This window comes from Oncorhynchus nerka, linkage group LG24 (genome assembly GCF_034236695.1).
Source record: "Oncorhynchus nerka isolate Pitt River linkage group LG24, Oner_Uvic_2.0, whole genome shotgun sequence".
Lineage (NCBI taxonomy): Eukaryota > Metazoa > Chordata > Actinopteri > Salmoniformes > Salmonidae > Oncorhynchus > Oncorhynchus nerka.
The window spans coordinates 74,766,806-74,787,115 of record NC_088419.1 but is presented as its reverse complement, the minus strand read 5'-3'; the positions used below and the strand labels follow the sequence as shown (position 1 = coordinate 74,787,115).

Below are 20,310 nucleotides of genomic sequence, written 5' to 3'. Positions count from 1 at the left end.
CTATTTTGACCAGGGCCCATAGGGACCATAGTGCACTGTATAGTAAATGTTCCCTGCTACTTACAAAAAGCATACTACTAAAGTGACACCAGAGGGATTTAGATAGAGAGCGAACTGATATGTCAATATTAGCCTTTTGACTACCAGCAGTTTGGCATTGGCAATGCACTCTCAAAATACACTCATCTGCTAATCTAAAAAAAAGATATATATACTGTATATACAGTCAAACTGTAAATCCCTATGGGTTTCTATACCACATTGGGGTTCAAAACGGGTTTGCTTCTGCGGATAATGACGGCTAACATAAATTGTTTATATTACGATGGTGTGCTGTGGTTTGTAGGGTTCTGACTGGACTCTGGGGAATGGAGGCACTTTCTAGAGTCAAAATATGCAGATTCCAAGCCATCTGAATGGACTGACAACTCAATGTAGTGTAGTGTACTGTATCTCTCTGACTGCATCCCAATACACTTCTCTGACTACGTCCCAAATGGCACCCTATTCCCTGTGCAGTGCACTACTTTTGACCAGAGGCCATATGGTTCTGGTCAAAAGTAATGCACTATATAGGGAATAGGTTGTCATTTGAGACATATCCTCTGTAATCAGATCTCTGGCTAATTTCACCCGTGTTAAATATTACTCCGCTGCCCTCTGAGAAAAACTACATTTCACCATTCAAAAAATAACATTACATCACTCCGCTAGTCATTTTAAATAAATGGAGCATCCCCCAGGCGTGAAACCTTACACTATTCAAACAAGGCCACCAGAAAACTGGCCTTTTGTTGAGGTTGAGAGAAGAAAAAAAACAGCCAGTCAGAGCAGCAGGAATGTGTTCCAAATAGCACCCTATTCCCTATATAGTGCACTACTTTTGATCAGGGCACATAGGCCTCTGGTCAAAAGTAATGCACTATATAGGGAATAGGGTGTCATTTGGGACACAACCTACATTTACTGAGCAAGTGTCTCCGTGTCGCAGAGAGGTTATGTTTGACACTGTTGGAGATTTATGACGTTGACGAGGTGTTTATAGAAGTCAATTCATTTTAGCTAATTTTCTTAAGCACCATTTTGGATGATATCAACAGTTTTCTCATCAAAAGGAGAAGCAAGGTCCTTTCGACCAGTTCCAAAAACCACCTGTGGAAATGTTTTTAAAAGCATGATTAAAACATATATTTTTTTACAATCCTTTACATTTAGTTTTATAATGTTGTGTTGAAGACATGGTTAGGGTTTAATTACACTTATCTCCCATTTTGCCACATTCATCTCATGATTAATAAAGTTAGAAATATTTTTATAAACATGATGTAAGATTGAGTTGTGTCACATTCGTATATTCTATAATGCATTGAGTTTGCAGAAGGTTAAGGTTTCATGGCGCAGTAGCATTGGAGTCAAATTATGTGGATGTATTTTTGGAAAGCACCCTGTGCCAATACCTCTTATAACGTGGCTCAGGGTGGATACTTTGTAGCCTACTGTCACAGACAAGACCTTTAACACTGAGTTCAACTTCTCTTTCTTATTCTTCTCACAGTGAACACTAATCCACTAATCCAACAGTAACCTTAGGAGTGTGTGTCAAAATCTAACTGTTTTTAAATGTAATAATCCATACAGGTGAGGTGTAAATCCTTTTTTATCAAGTATTGTATACACACACACACACACACACACACACACCGCCTCTGAGTGAAAAGTAACATTCCTTTAAGTCGAGAAAGAAAACCAAAATATGATCGGGATGAAACTAAGCAGTCAAGGTAAGAAAAAAGAGACCAGTGTCTGAAAGAAGAAAAGAAAAGAAAGATGCCTACCCTGGGTGGAAATAAAGTGTTCCTTCTCCTTTCCTCCAGGGTGCGAGCAGTACACAGCAGTGTGCTTGTTTATAGTGAGTAGTCATTCTGCTGGGCACCGATCGCTCACCACACCACAGTATCCCAGTACAAATACACAGAGTGGGTCAGGAGTTCAGGAGTTACTCAACGCTGGCTGCCTGTCCTGCCTGCCTGAGTATGGCATTATATTCTTTCCTGACGCCCGCAGGTGATGTCAGTTTTTCTAGTACTGGGGACAGTCAGAGACGTAAAGTGCGTAGTGGAGATGGAGGGGAGAGATAATCCTGTTTACTAAAACCAAATTCAAAAAGAAATATATATATTTATAAAAACAAAAAACTGTAAATTAAGGTTTTGAAATAAAAGCTACTTAATTCAATAAAAATAATACTACTAATAAAAAATATATATATTTGAATGTAATATATGCAGTTATTATATCAATTCACAGCTCTCAAATGTTGCTATGACAAAATTCTACAAATAAATAAAAATGGCAAATGATAGTCTTGTCAGAAAGAAAAACATATATGTTACAATAAGCCATTAACAACACAGTTATCCTCAGTGAATATCATGTGGTGTAAAAAAAACACTCTAGAAATAGCCTTAATGTCTCTGGTGCATTCAGACATATTTAATGGTGAAAAACAAGACAGATTCCAGAGCAGTAGCAGCAGCAGAGGTCTGTGCAGTCAGTGAGTTCTGCTCTGAGCTTTATTTACTTTAAGACCTAACAGAAACCGTGCTCAACTCAACACAGCTTCACTGGGGCTAGTCTGTAGTCTGTACTGTGGCAGGCAGAGTTGTAATAATGTTTCAAAAACAGGTGTGTTTTTTTACTGAGAGAATCATAGGGTTTTTAATACTTTGACACCCAGACGAGAGGACCCAGTCGAGGTTTACTTAACAGAGATGTGCTCTAGGCTTCAAAAATATTTTCAAAACTACTTCTGACAAGTTAATTCTAACACCTTATACAGCAACACTAGAGGGCGGATGAAACAATGTCTTATAGAGTACATGAAAGGGTAGAGATGTTCAGAACCATGTGCTGTATATACAGTAGTATATCATACATCTATATTCAATTGATATAATAAACTGAATTTCCTTCAAACACTGCAGGTATGTGTAACTAAACCTCCTCTGAGAAGCGGTGGTCAGACTCAGAGACACTCTCCTTCAGGAGAAAGAGAAACCTGGGCTATTGGGATGGTCGGGTCGTAGCCAGCTGAGAGAGATGAGAGAGAAAGCACAGCACTCCCAGACAGGACCAGATCCAAGTGACTTTGTACTCCATGTGGAGACAAACTTTGGATGAACTCTGAAAAACGCCAGGGAGTAAACCTCTATGCATAACTGTGTCACTCACTCCCCCTCCAAAACCCTACCAAGACAACAGAGAAAGGAAAGAGAGCCAGCAGGCCTCAAAAGGCCCCCTGCTCCCCTTAGACACTGGCCCAATTGAGGGTGCGCTACATGGGGTAGGAGGACTGGGTCGTTGGGGAGTGGAGGTGGAGGGTGGCGGGGGGTTGAACATCATGTAAAAGTAGAATAACATACACACAGGGAATCAAATATACAACACAACCCATCACCTCCACACACAGCTCCACAGCAGTGAAGCGTGATGTATGGACCAAGTGAGAGCGGAGAGATAATAAAAATGATTTCTCTTTTATCCTCTATCTATCCCATTTTATTTCATGCACTAATGACTGTGAAACACAGTGGAGTCGCTTCCACATCAAACCCAGACTGCGATAGCATCTCAATATCTCACAAGTACAAATTTAAAGGAGTCCTCATTTCACGCCATATCTTAGAAGGGGAAAATAACAGAGGAGATATATACACACTATCGCTCCTGAGCAGCTCTGAATTCTATCTGTGCCAATTTCAGAAATGTCAAAGGGAACAGGGGTTTGTATTCTGGAAAGAGGAGGTATGTTCTGCCTCTCCCTAAGTCTGATGTCACTACATCTGCTCTTAGTGAAATTATTCTGGCGACAAGGTCTCTCACAACAGCACAGACAAATGGAGAGACACACACAAGTGAATGAAATGAGACACAGCAGAGAGACTTGACAGCTAGCACACAAGGGGGAAACATTATGATGAAGACGGTCATTTAGCTTTCAACACTTTCCATCATCAACACCATCAAACCTTTAGATGTTTGACACGATAATTGGAAAAGATTTTCAATGAAGTAGCACTGACTGTAGGGCTGTGTGATAGCACAAAATGGATTGCACTCCCAAAACATGTGCAAATTGTAAAAACACAGGTCTGAAAAATAGGCCAATTTGTATTTCTCTTCTCAGATAAGAATGTAATTCAAAGCACATTGAAAAACATGCCTGCCCTGGCTGCAACAAGTTCATCTATGTGAATGGCTGTGAATTGAAGGCAAAGCGCGCTTTCTCTGGAGATATTAATGAGTCCTACACAGAGCGCATACAATGTCCCCTTTACGTGGGCTTCTGTAGCCGAAGAAGGCACTTTTAGTTTTTCTAAGTGGTTAGTAGGCCTATAGTTTTCCGTTCAAATTGTGTAGGTCTGTATTTGATGTGCATTCAATAGCCTAGTAGATAACTTTAGAAACCGCATTGGTCCTACCTGTTTTCTCTTTGATTTCACACAAGACGTTGAAGAGAGCAGGCTTCATCCTGTGGCAATTCAGGGCGTGTTTCCTATAAAACAAAATAAAGCAACAAATCACATCAATCCTAAAAGCGTTAGCCCTTTAACATAGTTAGAATGGTTTTATTGAAGCATGCAGCCTATGACGCAAATTATGTAGACAGGCAAATATGTGATGCAAATGTTGCGGATCACGTCAACCTTTTATTGCTAACCTGCTGTATTTGTATATGCGTGCTTAAGATAGCATATGTAATATTTAAAATGTCATGTTAATATTTATATTATTATTATTATTGGAAGCAAGTAAAGAAAGTTAACTGGAATATATAGATACTTGTTACTATCTAAAAATGTAATGCAACACATTTTTATGTTCTGGACTGATTGAGAAACAATACCAACAATAATTTATAAATAATTTTGAATATGTATTTTGTTGTTTAGAATGGTTAAGTATTATCAACAATTATTAAATGTCTTGTTTGTTGTTGCATTTGTATAAATTACAGTCATATTCATCGCAGTGCAACACAGGACAGTGGAAAAAGATTGTCCAAAGAGTTTCATTGTATTTTGAAAGATTCCTCTCAGCTGCTCGCCCTCCACCGTGAAGGCTGAACACGCACCGCGCCTCAAAGCACTTCGCTTTAGCTTCTGAGTCAACTGAATACCTAATAACTGAATGCAAATGCTTTATCTTCAATTACTATGAATGGCCCATTGTATAGCCCATGTAAATAACAAATTATAGCCTACAATACTGTATTATTGACTGTATGTTTTGTTCTTTCCATGTGTAACTCTGTGTCGTTGTATGTGTCGAACTGCTATGCTTTATCTTGGCCAGGTCGCAGTTGCAAATGAGAACTTGTTCTCAACTAGCCTACCTGGTTAAATAAAGGTGAAATAAATATTTTGACTGGAGTGACAGAGAGAGCGAGAGAGAGAGAGAGCTGTGCTTGCACAAAAGTTCATCGAAATGATGATGTTGTCAATCAATGTGATGCTGGTTATTGTTATGACAAATCGCATCTATAAACTTGAGATGTCAGATTTGTACGTCGTTATTGATTTGTCAGAAGTGTGAAAACACTTTGAATCTACGTTATACGTTAAACTGCTGCAATATTATACAATTTTGGGAAATTCAGGAACAATTTATATGTCCACTGTACTAATAATAAGATAACTTCAAAGTTGAAATGTAGTCTGCTGCACTGTGGGTGTTATTATTTCTCCAAATGCGCGCTCGCCCGTTTATCATTATGGGCTGATGGGCTCGAATGCGTAATTCTTCTCCATTTCATCAATATAATATTTTTCACTAGAAATCTGACTGACTTCAAATGTCTTATTATCGATCGTAATTGAATGCATACAGTAGTTTGCCACACATTCCGTGTCCATGTTGACAAGGTAGGCTATTGCGCACAGCTGGCCCCTTACCTGGCTTGAGCTTCGTCCAGACTCTGATCTGTGATGGTCATTATTTGCTGTAAAATGTCTCCAATGTCCTGTTTTCTCCCATCGCCTTCCGTTCCTCCCGTGCCTTCCATGTGTTGCGACAGGCCGGGGTGCCCTGCCATCCCTACTCCAGCATGAGAGTGCATCAACCGCGGCTGCTCGTCCATTTCTTCCGATCTATTTATAAACTCTCACCTTCGCGTCAATCTCGCAAAAGAGAATCCTTGACCAAATTCCTTCCCACCCGGGTTCGGGGGTTCCACGTTCTGGTTCGCACTCTCGCGCTCCGGAGTTCTCCAAGACACAGAGTCAGAGGGGAAGCCCTCTTTCTCGCTCTCTCTGCTCTTCCAGCTGGTCTGAAGTGAATCTGAAATCTGATCTGAAATGCTGCCTTGTGCAGATCAGACTTCGTGTAAAAGATAAGCAGACTTCAACTACAACTATGAATCTGGACGCTTCTTCCTTTCATGTGTCAGAGCCTGAGTCTTCCCGAAACACAATCCCGTTTTCTCCGAGAGACAACGCCGTATCTAAGGTGAGTTATGGAACCCTGAATTTCAAGGCTATTTCGATTTATTCCATCCGCTTGCTTTTGTTGCATACAGTACGTTCCTGGAACGGCAATCACTGGAACGCAGCACATAGCGAGAGTATAAAAGTCAGACTCCGCCTACGCGACATGATTGGGAATAGAGACCATTTAGCCCCACCTTGAGGTGCCTCTCGTGAAACGTCAATCATAGCGCTGTGTGAAGGAGCAAAGCTTGGAGATGTGGCCAGCTGTAAGCACTGGGACAGTTCAGAGTGGCAACCCTGTGATGGATAGAACCTGAACTACAAATAAATAATAGTGGGTTGACACAAGAGGTCTGCGGTAGTTTTCCCCTCTGACCACACAAGCATCAACACTTCCTCTCCACACCAGTCCATTTAATCCTCTGCCTGTTGCCAAGAAGCAGACTTATTCCACTGCAGTAGCCTACACTAATCAAAACAATCGACCATCTCCTTCATTTAAGGAAAAGTATTCTACTGAACACAAATATAAATGCAACATGCAACAATTTCAAATATTTTACTGAGTTAGAGTTCATATACGGAAATCAGTAAATTGAAATAATTCATGAGGCCCTAATCTATGGATTTCACATGACTGGGAATACAGATATGCCTCTGTTGGTCACATATACCTTTAAAAAAGTTAGGGGTGTGGATCAGAAAACCAGTCAGTATCTGGTGTGACCATCATTTGCCTCATGCAGCGCAACACATCTCCTTCACATAGAGTTGTTCAGGCTGTTGATTGTGGCGTGTGGAATGTTGTCCCACTCCTCTTCAATGGCTGTGAGAAGTTGCTGGATATTGGAGGGAACTGAAACACGCTGTCGTACACGTCGATCCAGAGTATCCCAAACATGCTCAATGAGAGACATGTCTGGTGAGTATGCAGGCTCTTGAAGAACTTGGACATTTTCAGCTTCCAGGAATTGTGTACAGATCCTTATGACATGGGGCCGTGCATTATCATGCTGAAACATGAGGTGATGGCGGCAGATGAATGGCACGACAATGGGCCTCAGGATCTCTTCACAGTATCTCTGTGCATTTCTGTTCAATGTCCTTAGAGAAATAAGCTTTTTGCGCTATGGAACATTCCTGGGATCTTTTATTTCAGCTCATGAAACATGGGAACAACACTTTACATGTTGTGTTTATAATTTTGTTCAGTGTAGATAGATAAGGTACTTATTTAAAAATGTATGCCAGAGAAGAAGAATCCACTTACTAAAGTAGAATGATCACACTGAAATACATTAGGCAAAAATTGCATAACAACATTATTACAATAATAGGCTATTCATATTTAGTTTGATACAATGTAACATTTGATTAGAGTAGCCTATAACCATGCCTATTTCAGTGGATATTTACACTTGAATTGTGGTGCATTGAGAATGCACACTTCCCTCACATTGTTTATGTTATTTCAGGTAGGTAGGCCAAGATGTTGTTTGTATGTTGGAGGGCTGCGCATGGCTGGGTTTGGCTGGGCGCTCCTAATGTAAGCCGGTGACCCATGGTGCGCAGCCAAGCAGTAAGGCCCATGTGTGTCTGGCCAGGCTGAAAAGTGCCCTTCAGGCCCAGGCAGCACAGCACAGGGCTGTGTGCCAAATGGCACGCTATTTCCTTTATAGGGCAAGACTTTTAACCAGAGCCCTATGGGGAACAGTTTGCCATTTGGAACACAGCCCGAATCACAGCCCTCAGTCAATAGTACCACTGTTCCTGTTGCTTTAGTGGGCGTACACAGCTAGGGGAGGGGAGGGAGCAGCCAGGTCTCTCCAGATCCAAGGCAATATTCAATGTTTGCCCAGGTTCACAGAACGTCGGAAGATGCCTTCAAAACCATCCACTAGAACCAACGGTGAGCGCTATTACCATCAAGAAGGCTTACGGCTTTCTAGGGTGTTGTGGATGGAGATGGTGGAAGGGCTTAACCCTGCCAGCTCCAACGGCTGTATGTTCAATCCCAGTGCTAGGCACTCGTTTTTTATTTATTTTTTAACCCTATCCTAAACCTTAACCTTTAACTTAACTATTTTGGAATTAATGCCTAAACATAACTGTCGAAATGTGATGTTTACCCCCCTCCCCCCCCAAAAAAGACCTTTGAATTCTGAAGTCAAACAGTTTCACACTGTGAGATCTTGTTGGAGGAAGAGCCCAGGCTCTTGAGTGTGGATGTTAAGTATCAACAATGCTGTACTATTCAGGAGGCTAGATTTGTACTCAGATTAAAAAAAGGGATTTGTTGGTATGGAATATAGGTGAAAATTGTCTAGAGTAACAATGCACTTCCATTTTTTATCAAATCATATATGTTCCCAAAAACCCAACAGTGTTCTAAGATGAATGTGCTTTATCATATATATTTTTTTCTATAATCATGCCAAGTGTTTTATTTTTATAACAAGAATAACAAAAAAATATACACATGACCTGAGCCCATTGGAATACAGCTGTTTAGCATATTGAGTTTGAGCTGTACTGACAGTGACATGTCAGACTCTTTCTCCCACAGTCCCTGGTGAAGCCAGCAAGCTGCAGAGCTGTGTCCTAGCTCTTCCTGTCTGCACACACACACACACACACACACACACACACACACACACACACACACACACACACACACACACACACACACACACACACACACACACACACACACACGCACGCACGCACACACACACACACACGCACGCACACACACACACACGCATACACACACACACCTACACACCTACACACACTGAAAATACCTGAGGGGGATTGTGTGTTTCAGCACCAGACATTTACACTGAGTAACATCTGCTGAGCTCTCTTATCAGCCAAGACATTTAGCTATCTAAACATGTGCTGATGCTATTTTATGTTATTAAATTCTATTCATGGCCACCAAACACATAAACCAACAAGAGATTAATATTGAATCAAATGAATTATTTAAAGTATGTTATACGGATTACCTATTAATCCGCCATATAGTTAAAACCACAGTCTTGAAAGACCACATGATCGTACATGCTGCACAAACCAACTGGAATACAATAGAAAATGCTAATAACCCAATTAGCTACATTATTTGCAGTAGTGATCAGTTGTACAATATAAATTGCCATGGCAATGCATTTGTTAATTTCATATGAGACAATATTGCCCTGGCTAACACGATTCTCTGTAATATAATTCCAGTTATTAAAAGTAATGACAGCAGCAGCCTCTAACAGTCCTGTCAAATATCACACCATGGTGGGGGCAGACCAGCAGGCCTAGCCCCACACAACTCCTTTTAGAACCATAAAACATAGAGCATCGGATGGGAACTGTTGATCGAGGATGTTCTCTCTAAGGATAGAATACGCCCTATTTCAGGAAAGTGAAGAGGGGCTTTTGCTCTGCTTCTTATCAAGCGAAGCCAGTTCAGACAGGAAACCAGAGTGTTTGCATCAGCTGATAGCAATAGCTGATATTGCACCAATTAGATTCATCACCCTACATTAATACTGCAGTGGACTAAATCAGGGTCACACAGAGTGTTTCTTGGTAGTCTTAAACAAAACTTTGAAACAAAAGTATACACCTCATACACATGGTTAATAAGGGCTTAAAAATACTAATATACATGTACCTGTAACATGTCGGATAAATAGAGTTAGAATATATCATATTTTGTGTTTGCATTGCAATGTTGCATTTTATATACACTGAGTAGAGAAAACATTATGAACACCTGCTTATTCCATGACATATACTGTCCAGGTGCATGCAGGTGAAAGCTATGATCCCCTATTGATGCCAACTTGTTAAATCTACGTCAGTCATTGTAGATGAAGGGGAGGAGACAGGTTAAAGAAGGATTTTTAAGCCTTGAGACAATTGAGGCATGGATTGTGTGTGTGGCATTCAAAGGGTTAATGGGTAAGACAAAAGATTGAAGTGCCTTTGAACAGGGTATGGTAGTATAGTAGGTGCCAGGCGCACCGGTTTGTGTCAAGAATGGCAAAGCTGCTGGGTTTTTCACTCTCAACAGTTTCACGTGTGTATCAACAATGATCCACCACCCAAAGGACATCCAGCCAACTTGACACAACTGTGGGAAGCATTGGAGTCAACATGGGCCAGCATCCATGTGGAACGTTTTTGACACCATGTAGAGTCCATGCCCCAATGAATTGAGGCTGTTCTGAGGGCAAAAATGGGTGTGGGTTCATCTCAATATTAGGAAGTCGTTCTAAATGTTTTGTACACTCAGTGTATATCAGAGAAGACTGAAATATAACAAAAACGGTTGACATAAAATCACCGGATTTTCAGTGGGTTTTTTAAATAATGTTTATTAAATATGAAAAAATGAAAAATATGAATAACATTCCACCCATGAGGCCACTAGATGACGATTTGGTCATTTGACTGCAGGCTGTAGTACCATTACGGTCTATTTAGATGACCAGTTCTGCATACACACATCCTCTGATGGCCGCACAAGCTATGCGCTTGTGTTTCTTTGTGACATGTTCCTGTTTTCCGACCACCCACGCCAGTCTCCACCTGTTTGGGCTCTGATTTGGTTTTAGTCAGGGCGATTGGTACAGCCTGCCTGTAGTATATTATTATGGTCATTATTTAGCTATGTAAGTTATTTTTCTGTGTACATTCTTAGTTTTTCTTTTGTTCTTGTTGAGTGTCATGTAGAATACTGTAAGATTAAAAAAAGGGAAAGGATTGAGATCTCACCCAAAATATGTATGAAACATCTAATCAGGCAGCGTGGAAGAACAGTCACTGTATTACTTGGTCCTTTTAATGACATGGGATGGGAGAGAGAGAGAGTCCATGTGACAGTGTGAGCGTGGGAATGAGGCCTCAGCTGTTCATTGCTTTTATGTTTACTGAGACGACTGACTTAATGCTGCTGACTCTCAAAGACATATTCTGTCAGACTTGTGACTTTCCTTCTCTGGAATTGTGTACAGCAAAACATAATATGATATTATGACATACCACTGCTCTGATTTCTAATGACTGCACAGTACCTTCACACTGTAAAGCATAAATATTATATCCATTTCATCAACACTAATATAAAAATGAACATTGCAGTATAGACACAGTGGTGCAGTAGGCTACATTTCAGATACTGTCCCTATTTCTCAAAACAATAGATGGTATGAGATGAACACATTGATGTCTGCCCTTCCCTAACCCTCCCCTGAGGCAGTAGCAGATATATATTGGTACATGATACATTATTTTACAAGACAGAGGCGGGGCTGAGCGTATCAATCCATCAGCCAATGAAGATAGTAATTCATCCATCAATGATAACAAGAAATAGAAACAGTGTCATCTCCAGTCAGTGTGAAGGAGACAGATCTATATCCCTGCAGCTACTGGAACTGTGTTGAACATAGAACTATAGCTTTTGGACTAATCCCGGAACGGAGTACAAATCTAACAGTCTGTCACCAGAGACTAATAGAACCAAATCTAACAGTCTGTCACCAGAGACTAATAGAACCAAATCTAATAGTCTGTCACCAGAGACTAATAGAACCAAATCTAACAGTCTGTCACCAGAGACTAATAGAACCAAATCTAACAGTCTGTCACCAGAGACTAATATAACCAAATCTAGCAGTCTGTCACCAGAGACTAATAGAACCAAATCTAACAGTCTGTCACCAGAGACTAATAGAACCAAATCTAACAGTCGGTCACCAGAGACTAACATAACCACATCTAATTTCTGTCACCGGAGACTAATAGAATCAAATCTAACAGTCTGTCACCAGAGACTAATAGAACTAAATCTAAGTCTGTCACCAGAAACTAATAGAACCAAATCTAAGTCTGTCACCAGAGACTAATCAAACAAAGTAACAGTCTGTGATGTAATAGTTTCTGTCCAGTAATTGCTGTTGATAACATCAAGAAGACCCACCATTCCTCTCACGTTGCATACTGTCAGGAGTCTTGACACATACAGCACATCAGTCACATCAATCACATAGTGGAGCAGAAAAACAAAGTAAGCAGGGGACCTCCCTTTGAGGACGTTAAGTCATTTGGGGTCTCCTTTGTGGGGAAGGCTGCTGGGGTGTGAACTGTGAATGAGAGTGAAGGGAGAAATGATAAAACCTGGAGCGAAGTGGGAGAACGAAGGAGAGTGAGAGAGAACGAGGGGGTACATTGGGGAACGGAGGTCTGAAAGGGGAGACAGGACAGAAGCTGGTATTAGAGCAGAGTGGGAAAACGAAAGAGAGAGAGAACCGGAGTGTGGAGTACATTGGGGAAGGGAGGTCTGGAAGGATCGATACATCACTGTGCTTGGACAGGGGCCCCAGAACATGACAGGCCTCATTGCTCAACCAGCTCAGCCACTGTCACAGGTAGTGTATCACAGGCATCTCACATGTTCCTTTCACAGCTTAGAGACGTTGATTACACTCAGCCTGCGTCCCAAATGGCACCCTATACACTGAGTGTACAAAACATTAAGGACACCTCTTTCCATGGCATAGACTGACCAGCTGAATCCAGGTGAAAGCTATGATCCCTTATTGATGTCACTTGTTAAATCCACTTCAATCAGTGTAGATAAAGGGGAGGAGACAGACTAAAGAAGGATTTTTAAGCCTTGAGACAATTGAGGCATGGGTTGTGTGTGTGCCATTCAGAGGGTTAATGGGTAAGACAAAATATTGAAGTGCCTTTGAACGGGTTATGGTAGTCGGTGCCAGGTGCATCGGTTTGTGTCAAGAACTGCAACACTGCTGGGTTTTTCACGTTCAATAGTTTCCCGTGTGTATCAAGAATGGTCCACCACCCAAAGGACATCCAGCCAACTGTTAACATCTGACTGGTAGCTGAAGGCTGTATCATTGTGATTTCATAGCTTAACCACTGAGAGACATTCTCTCTCAGATACATGTTGTTATTCAAGCAATAAGGCCTGGGGGTGTGGTATATGGCCAATATACACATGGCTAAGGGCTGTTATTATGCACGACATGAAGCGGAGTGCCTGGACACAGCCCTTAGCCGTGGTGTATTGGCAACATACCATAAACCCTGAGGTGCCTTATTGCTATTACAAACTGGTTACCAGCATAAATAGAACAGTAAACAAGTATTTTTGGGTCATACCCATGGTATATTGTCTGATATTCACATACCTGAAATGCTGTTTCAGCCAATCAGCATTCAGGACCCAAACCACCAGGTTCACAATAAACATTAGAAACCAGTTATATACCATTAGATACCGGTTATATACCATTAGAAACCAGTTGTATACCATTAGAAACCAGTTATATACCATTTAAACAGGTAGAGTCTTTGATTTATTTTATTTAGCAATTCAAGTCTGAGGGTGTTGGTTCAAGCTGCCTGTCACATCCGTCATGACGGTGTTCATTTGCGGTGTTGATTGTGTTTCCTTGGTCTGGCCCCAATTGCATAAAGGTTTTTGTACAAAATGTGTGTGACATGGCATCCATGCACTTAGCTTCTCGCAACACATAGCATTCATGTTGCTGATAGACACAAAGTATTATTTGTTCAGTATAGTAGCTACTATTTTTCTCTGAGCTAAGCATTAGAAAGTAATGTACACTTTATGGATACATCACTGTAGAAAGACCCTTAATAAAATGCCATATTGAGCTGAGCTCTATTCGATGCACAGAATAACACAGCGTGCATATGCATCCCAAACTTTTTTTTTTTTTTGTAACAAAAAAAACATAGTATTTAACGGTGGAGCCTTAAATGAAGCTTTAATCAAACCAGGAGATAAATGAAGAGGCAACAGAACAGTACAGAACAGTACAGCTGACTCAGCCTTCCATCAACCTTGCGATCCATTGACCTTGAGTGGCAGCAGGCAGAAAATATAGAAATGCTGGTTTTAATACCTAGCTAATATACACTGCTCAAAAAAATAAAATAACACATCCTAGATCTGAATGAATGAAATATTCTTATTAAAGACTTTTTTCTTTACATAGTTGAATGTGCTGACAACAAAAATCACGCAAAAATGATCAATGGAAATGATCCAACTTTCATGTAATGTCCTTAAAACAAGTCCAAATGAGGCTCAGTAGTGTGTGTGGCCTCCACGTGCCTGTATGACCTCCCTACAACGCCTGGGCATGCTCCTGATGAGGTGGCAGATGGTCTCCTGAGGGATCTCCTCCCAGACCTGGACTAAAGCGTCCGCCAACTCCTGGACAGTCTGTGGTGCAAAGTGGCGTTGGTGGATGGAGCGAGACATGATGTCCCAGATGTGCTCAATTGGATTCAGGTCTGGGGAACGGGCGGGCCAGTCCATAGCATCAATGCCTTCCTCTTGCAGGAACTGCTGACACATTCCAGCCACATAAGGTCTAGCATTGTCTTGCATTAGGAGGAACCCAGGACCAACCGCACCAGCATATGGTCTCACAAGGGGTCTGAGGATCTCATCTCGGTACCTAATGGCAGTCAGGCTACCTCTGGCAAGCACATGGAGGGCTGTGCGGCCCCCCAAAGAAATGCCACCCCACACCATGACTGACCCACTGCCAAACGGTCATGCTGGAGGATGTTGCAGGCAGCAGAACATTCTCCACGGCGTCTCCAGACTGTCACGTCTGTCACATGTGCACAGTTTGAACCTGCTTTCATCTGTGTAGAGCACAGGGCGCCAGTGGCGAATTTGCCAATCTTGGTGTCCTCTGGCAAATGCCAAACGTCCTGCACGGTGTTGGGCTGTAAGCACAACCCCCACCTGTGGACGTCGGGCCCTCATTCCACCCTCATGGAGTCCGTTTCTGACCGTTTGAGCAGACACATGCACATTTGTGGCCTGCTGGAGGTCATTTTGCAGGGCTCTGGCAGTGCTCCTCCTGCTCCTCCTTGCACAAAGGCGGAGGTAGCGGTCCTGCTGCTGGGTTGTTGCCCTCCTACGGCCTCCTCCACGTCTCCTGATGTGCTTGCCTGTCTCCTGGTAGCGCCTCCATGCTCTGGACACTACGCTGACAGACACAGCAAACCTTCTTACCACAGCTCGCATTGATGAGTCATCCTGGATGAGCTGCACTACCTGAGCCACTTGTGTGGGTTGTAGACTCCGTCTCATGCTACCACTAGCATTCAAAAGTGACCAAAACATCAGCCAGGAAGCATAGGAACTGAGAAGTGGTCTGTGGTCACCACCTGCAGAACCACTCCTTTATTGGGAGTGTCTTGCTAATTGCCTATAATTTCCACCTGTTGTCTATTCCATTTGCACAACAGCATGTGAAATTTCTTGTCAATCAGTGTTGCTTCCTAAGTGGACAGTTTGATTTCACAGAAGTGTGATTGACTTGGAGTTACATTGTGTTGTTTAAGTGTTCCCTTTATTTTTTTGAGCAATGTATATGGCATCTACTGTACCTCGAGATGGGCAATCAACCACCAATCCATTAGACAGAGATGTTTTTCAAAGATTGACGCGTTATTGTGCCGTTGCCTTCACTGGCTCAAGTTCAAGATGAACCTTTTAGAGACGTCTGATTGTTGCTAAAAGGTTAAACAACACATTAACATGCATTAAAATATTACATTATGGCTCCATCTACTATATGAGAGGAAAAAGAACAACATAAAAAAGTATTTTAAAATGATGAAGGCAATAGATGAAGTGGGTGACCAGTGGAGGCATTGGCTCTATGGGGGAATGTATGAAGAAGGAGCATTTGGTTAGGTTTTGGAATGGGCGGACTGGTTGCTGTTTTGGCAGCATGAGGTGACTTTTTCAACACAAGGTATAGCTAAGTTCAAATCACAATGAAAACAGAGTGAAACACTCAACCTGTTGGAAAATATGTTTCCTTTCACGTGTTTTAAGAATATACACGTTTATAGATTTTGGGACGTTGGCATGTAACAGTATGTTCATAAAGCCACTTTATTGGAAAAGGTCTCTGATCACAATGTAATAAAAAAACATGGAGAATATAATGTTTTCTGGGGTTATTACATACATACAGATCACCCAGACACACAGAGTGAGTGTCTCATTGACAGGGAGAGGCCTCTGATTGAGTGTAGGCCCTGTGTCTCTCTGAGTGAAATACTGCTTCTACTTTGACTGCGTCCCAACTCCCAAATGGTACCCTATTCTCTATGTAGTAATCTATTTTTGACTAAGGGCACTGGTCAAAAGTAGTGCACCATATTGGGAATATGGTGCCATTTGAGACTCAGGCCTTGTTTGAGCAGATAACCAATTAGCCCATCTGAGCGTTACAGGATAGCCACAGTGCCAGGGCCCGCTCCATCCCCATCTCCTCCATTTAGGTAATTGGAAAAGCCATCCCACTTAAAACCTTAGTAAGGGAGAGAGAGAAGAGCAAGCAATCCCATCATGCACGTCTTCGCCTTGACCATCCACAAATTTCTCTGAGGTTGCATCCGAAATGGCAACCTATTCCCTAGTACACTGTATGGGCCCTGGTCAAAAGTAGTGCACTATATAGGGAACAGAGTGCCATTTGGGAAGCATACTTTCTCTGTCTCCTGTCACATTTGATTGACAGCTTTCCCTTTTTAACGATCCCCCATAACCCCACCAGCTTCGATTTACGTTATTGCGACGTGAGTGGTTGAGGGGGTTGAGCATGAGGGGGTTGAGAGGTACAAACTAGCTTCACGGGCTGAACCATGGGGGTAGAGGGAAAGTTGTCGGGGTAGAGAGCAAGATATGGGGAAGAGGAAGGAAGAGAGAGAGATACCGAAGACAGAGAGGACAAGAAAAGGATAGAGCGAAAGAGGAAGAGAGAGAAAGATGAAGACAGAGTTAAATAAATAAGATAGAGGAGGAGAGGCAGAGAGAGAGGATGGATGGATGGAGAGAAACACAGAGAGGCAGAGAGAGAGGATGGATGGAGATAAACACAGAGAGGAAGAGAGAGAGGATGGATGGAGAGAAACACAGAGAGGGAGAGAGAGAGGATGGATGGAGAGAAACACAGAGAGGGAGAGAGAGAGGATGGATGGAGAGAAACACAGAGAGGGAGAGAGAGAGGATGGATGGAGAGAAACACAGAGAGGGAGAGAGAGGATGGATGGAGAGAAACACAGAGAGGGAGAAAGCGAGGATGGATGAAGATAAACGGAGAGAGGGAGGATGGATGGAGAGAAACACAGAGAGGGAGAGAGAGAGGATGGATGGAGAGAAACACAGAGAGGGAGAGAGAGGATGGATGGAGAGAAACACAGAGAGGGAGAAAGCGAGGATGGATGAAGATAAACGGAGAGAGGGAGGATGGATGGAGAGAAACACAGAGAGGCAGAGAGAGAGGATGGATGGAGAGAAACACAGAGAGGCAGAGAGAGAGAATGGATGGAGATAAACACAGAGAGGGAGAGAGAGAGGATGGATGGAGATAAACACAGAGAGGGAGAAAGAGAGGATGGATGGAGATAAACGGAGAGAGGGAGGATGGATGGAGAGAAACACAGAGAGGCAGAGAGAGAGGATGGATGGAGATAAACACAGAGAGGGAGAGAGAGAGGATGGATGGAGAGAAACACAGAGAGGGAGAAAGAGAGGATGGATGGAGATAAACAGAGAGAGGGAGGATGGATGGAGAGAAACACAGAGAGGGAGAGAGAGAGGATGGATGGAGAGAAAGATGGAGGGGGTGAGAGAGAAAGATGCATGAAGAGAAACAGAGGGAGAGAGAGGAAGATGGAGAAGGACAGAGACAGAGAGGATGGAGAGAAACATAGAGAGGGAGAGAGGATGGATGGAGAGAAATACAGAGGGAGAGAGAGAAGGGTGGAGAAGGACAGAGAGACAGAGAGGATGGAAAGAGAAAGACAGAGGGGTGAGAAAGGGGAGCCTGTCACTTAGAATCAGCAACACAGAGCAGGTGGAGAGAGATAAATGTCAAAGGACTCTCGGCAAAATAAAACAACTCGCACTGCTCTCTGCTCATCCAGCCCTGTACAGCGAGGCACCACTCACCCACAGCCTCTGAGTTTCCTACTCTTTGGTGCAGATAGAGACACACAGACACAGCTATATGAAAACTCTTGACACATTACACAATACATTACATTAAATCACAGTGTAAACAAAGATCAAGGGAAAACGGGAAATTGAAATGGATCGGTAGCCAGTTAGGAAGAAGGGGGAGACATGATAAATGTGTGCATTGTCTGAGGGGTTATATTTTGGAGTTGCCCATCAGGAATGAAGGTAAAAAAGTCAGTCAGTGTCACGCCCTGGCCATAGAGAGGCTTTTATTCTCTATTTTGGGTAGGCCAGGGTGTGACTAGGGTGGGCATTCTAGTTTCTTTATTTCTATGTTTTCTGTTTCTATGTTTTGGCTTCAAAGTCTAAGCACCAGATCTCCAGTGCTCCCCCACAGCCCGGTTTGACCTGTGCCTGCACTCTGGAGGTGCCGGGTTAAAGTGGGCATTGAGCCTGGAAAAGTGGTGCCAAGGATACACACCAGATCTCCAGTGCTCCCCCACAGTTTCTTTACTTCTATGTTTTCTGTTTCTATGTTTTGGCCGGGTAGGGTTCTCAATCAGGGACAGCCGTCTATCGTTGTCTCTGATTGGGAATCATACTTAGGCAGCCTTTTTTCCATTTTTAGATTGCTAAATTAGTTTTGCGGCCACCTATCTAAATCAATCAGATATCATATTAAAAACGGCAGAAATGTCTCTCCACCCCATGGCAAAATGAGTAGAATTCCATGAAAGTAGTTATAAAATTTCAAAATCTTCTCTGCGCTGTCAAGAGTGTGGCCACTAAAATGTATGGCTGTGGGTACGCAGACCCGTGACCAACTGCGGCCCCTCATGATGCATTCATATTTTTGTGACCCCACCCCCATCAAAGTTGCCCATCCCTGCTCTATATGCAAGCAACACTAGCCTACTTGGAAAAGACTAGTAGAAAAAGGCCCCAGAAGTTTTTTGTCCTGCTGTCTGTTTCTGTGTTTGAGTGTCACAGCTGCAGAGTGACGGCTCCTCCTGCTCTACACCAAGAGCCACTCTCCATACCCTCCCAGGACTGCTTTTATTAAAACGACCCCCCCTCTCCCCTCCCACCCAAAATAACACAGACGGATCCAGGAGTGTGCAGCCAAGTAGCTATTGCTGGAGCTGCAGTAACCAGCATTTTTCTGGTCTCATTTGCATTAATAAAGAGGCTGTTCCTTGTTGAAATGTGTTTTATCCTGCTCACACAATCCCTGGGCGATCCCTCTCCTCGGAGCGCCGAGAGAATCTGACTGTCAGAGCCGACAAGACGAATGAATCCCGGTGTCAGTGCCGAGTGGCTCCGCGATGACAGATTGAGAAGAACTGTCCCTCTGTCGACAGGCATGCTTCATTTTCAAATTAATAAATCTGAATAAAATATTTTACCCTTCATTATGAGTGCTGCCTGTCTGACAGCTCTGCTGACTGGGGGTGTGGGTGGGGAGAAGGGGGGAGGAGGGAAGCTGCTGGTGAGAACAGCTTGCTCTCAATCCACCTGGGCTTCAGCTGTGTGTTTGTGATGTGGTGTAGAGGTGTGTGTGTGTGTGTGTGTGTGTGTGTGTGTGTGTGTGTGTGTGTGTGTGTGTGTGTGTGTGTGTGTGTGTGTGTGTGTGTGTGTGTGTGTGTGTGTGTGTGTGTGTGTGTGTGTGGCCTGCACATTTCTAAGTGGCCTTGCGTAAAGTGTTATTGTGTTATTGTGAAAAACAATTACAATTGTCATGTCTGCAGTTATGATTCTACGACCACT

The 20,310-nt window shown here is 42.7% G+C and overlaps 1 pseudogene; it reads right to left on the bottom strand.

Moving 5' to 3' along the window:
- The window catches only part of LOC115108583 (pre-B-cell leukemia transcription factor 1-like), a 102,373-nt pseudogene extending 95,788 nt beyond the window's left edge, over positions 1 to 6,585 (bottom strand).
- Between the last annotated feature and the right edge of the window lie 13,725 nt (positions 6,586 to 20,310).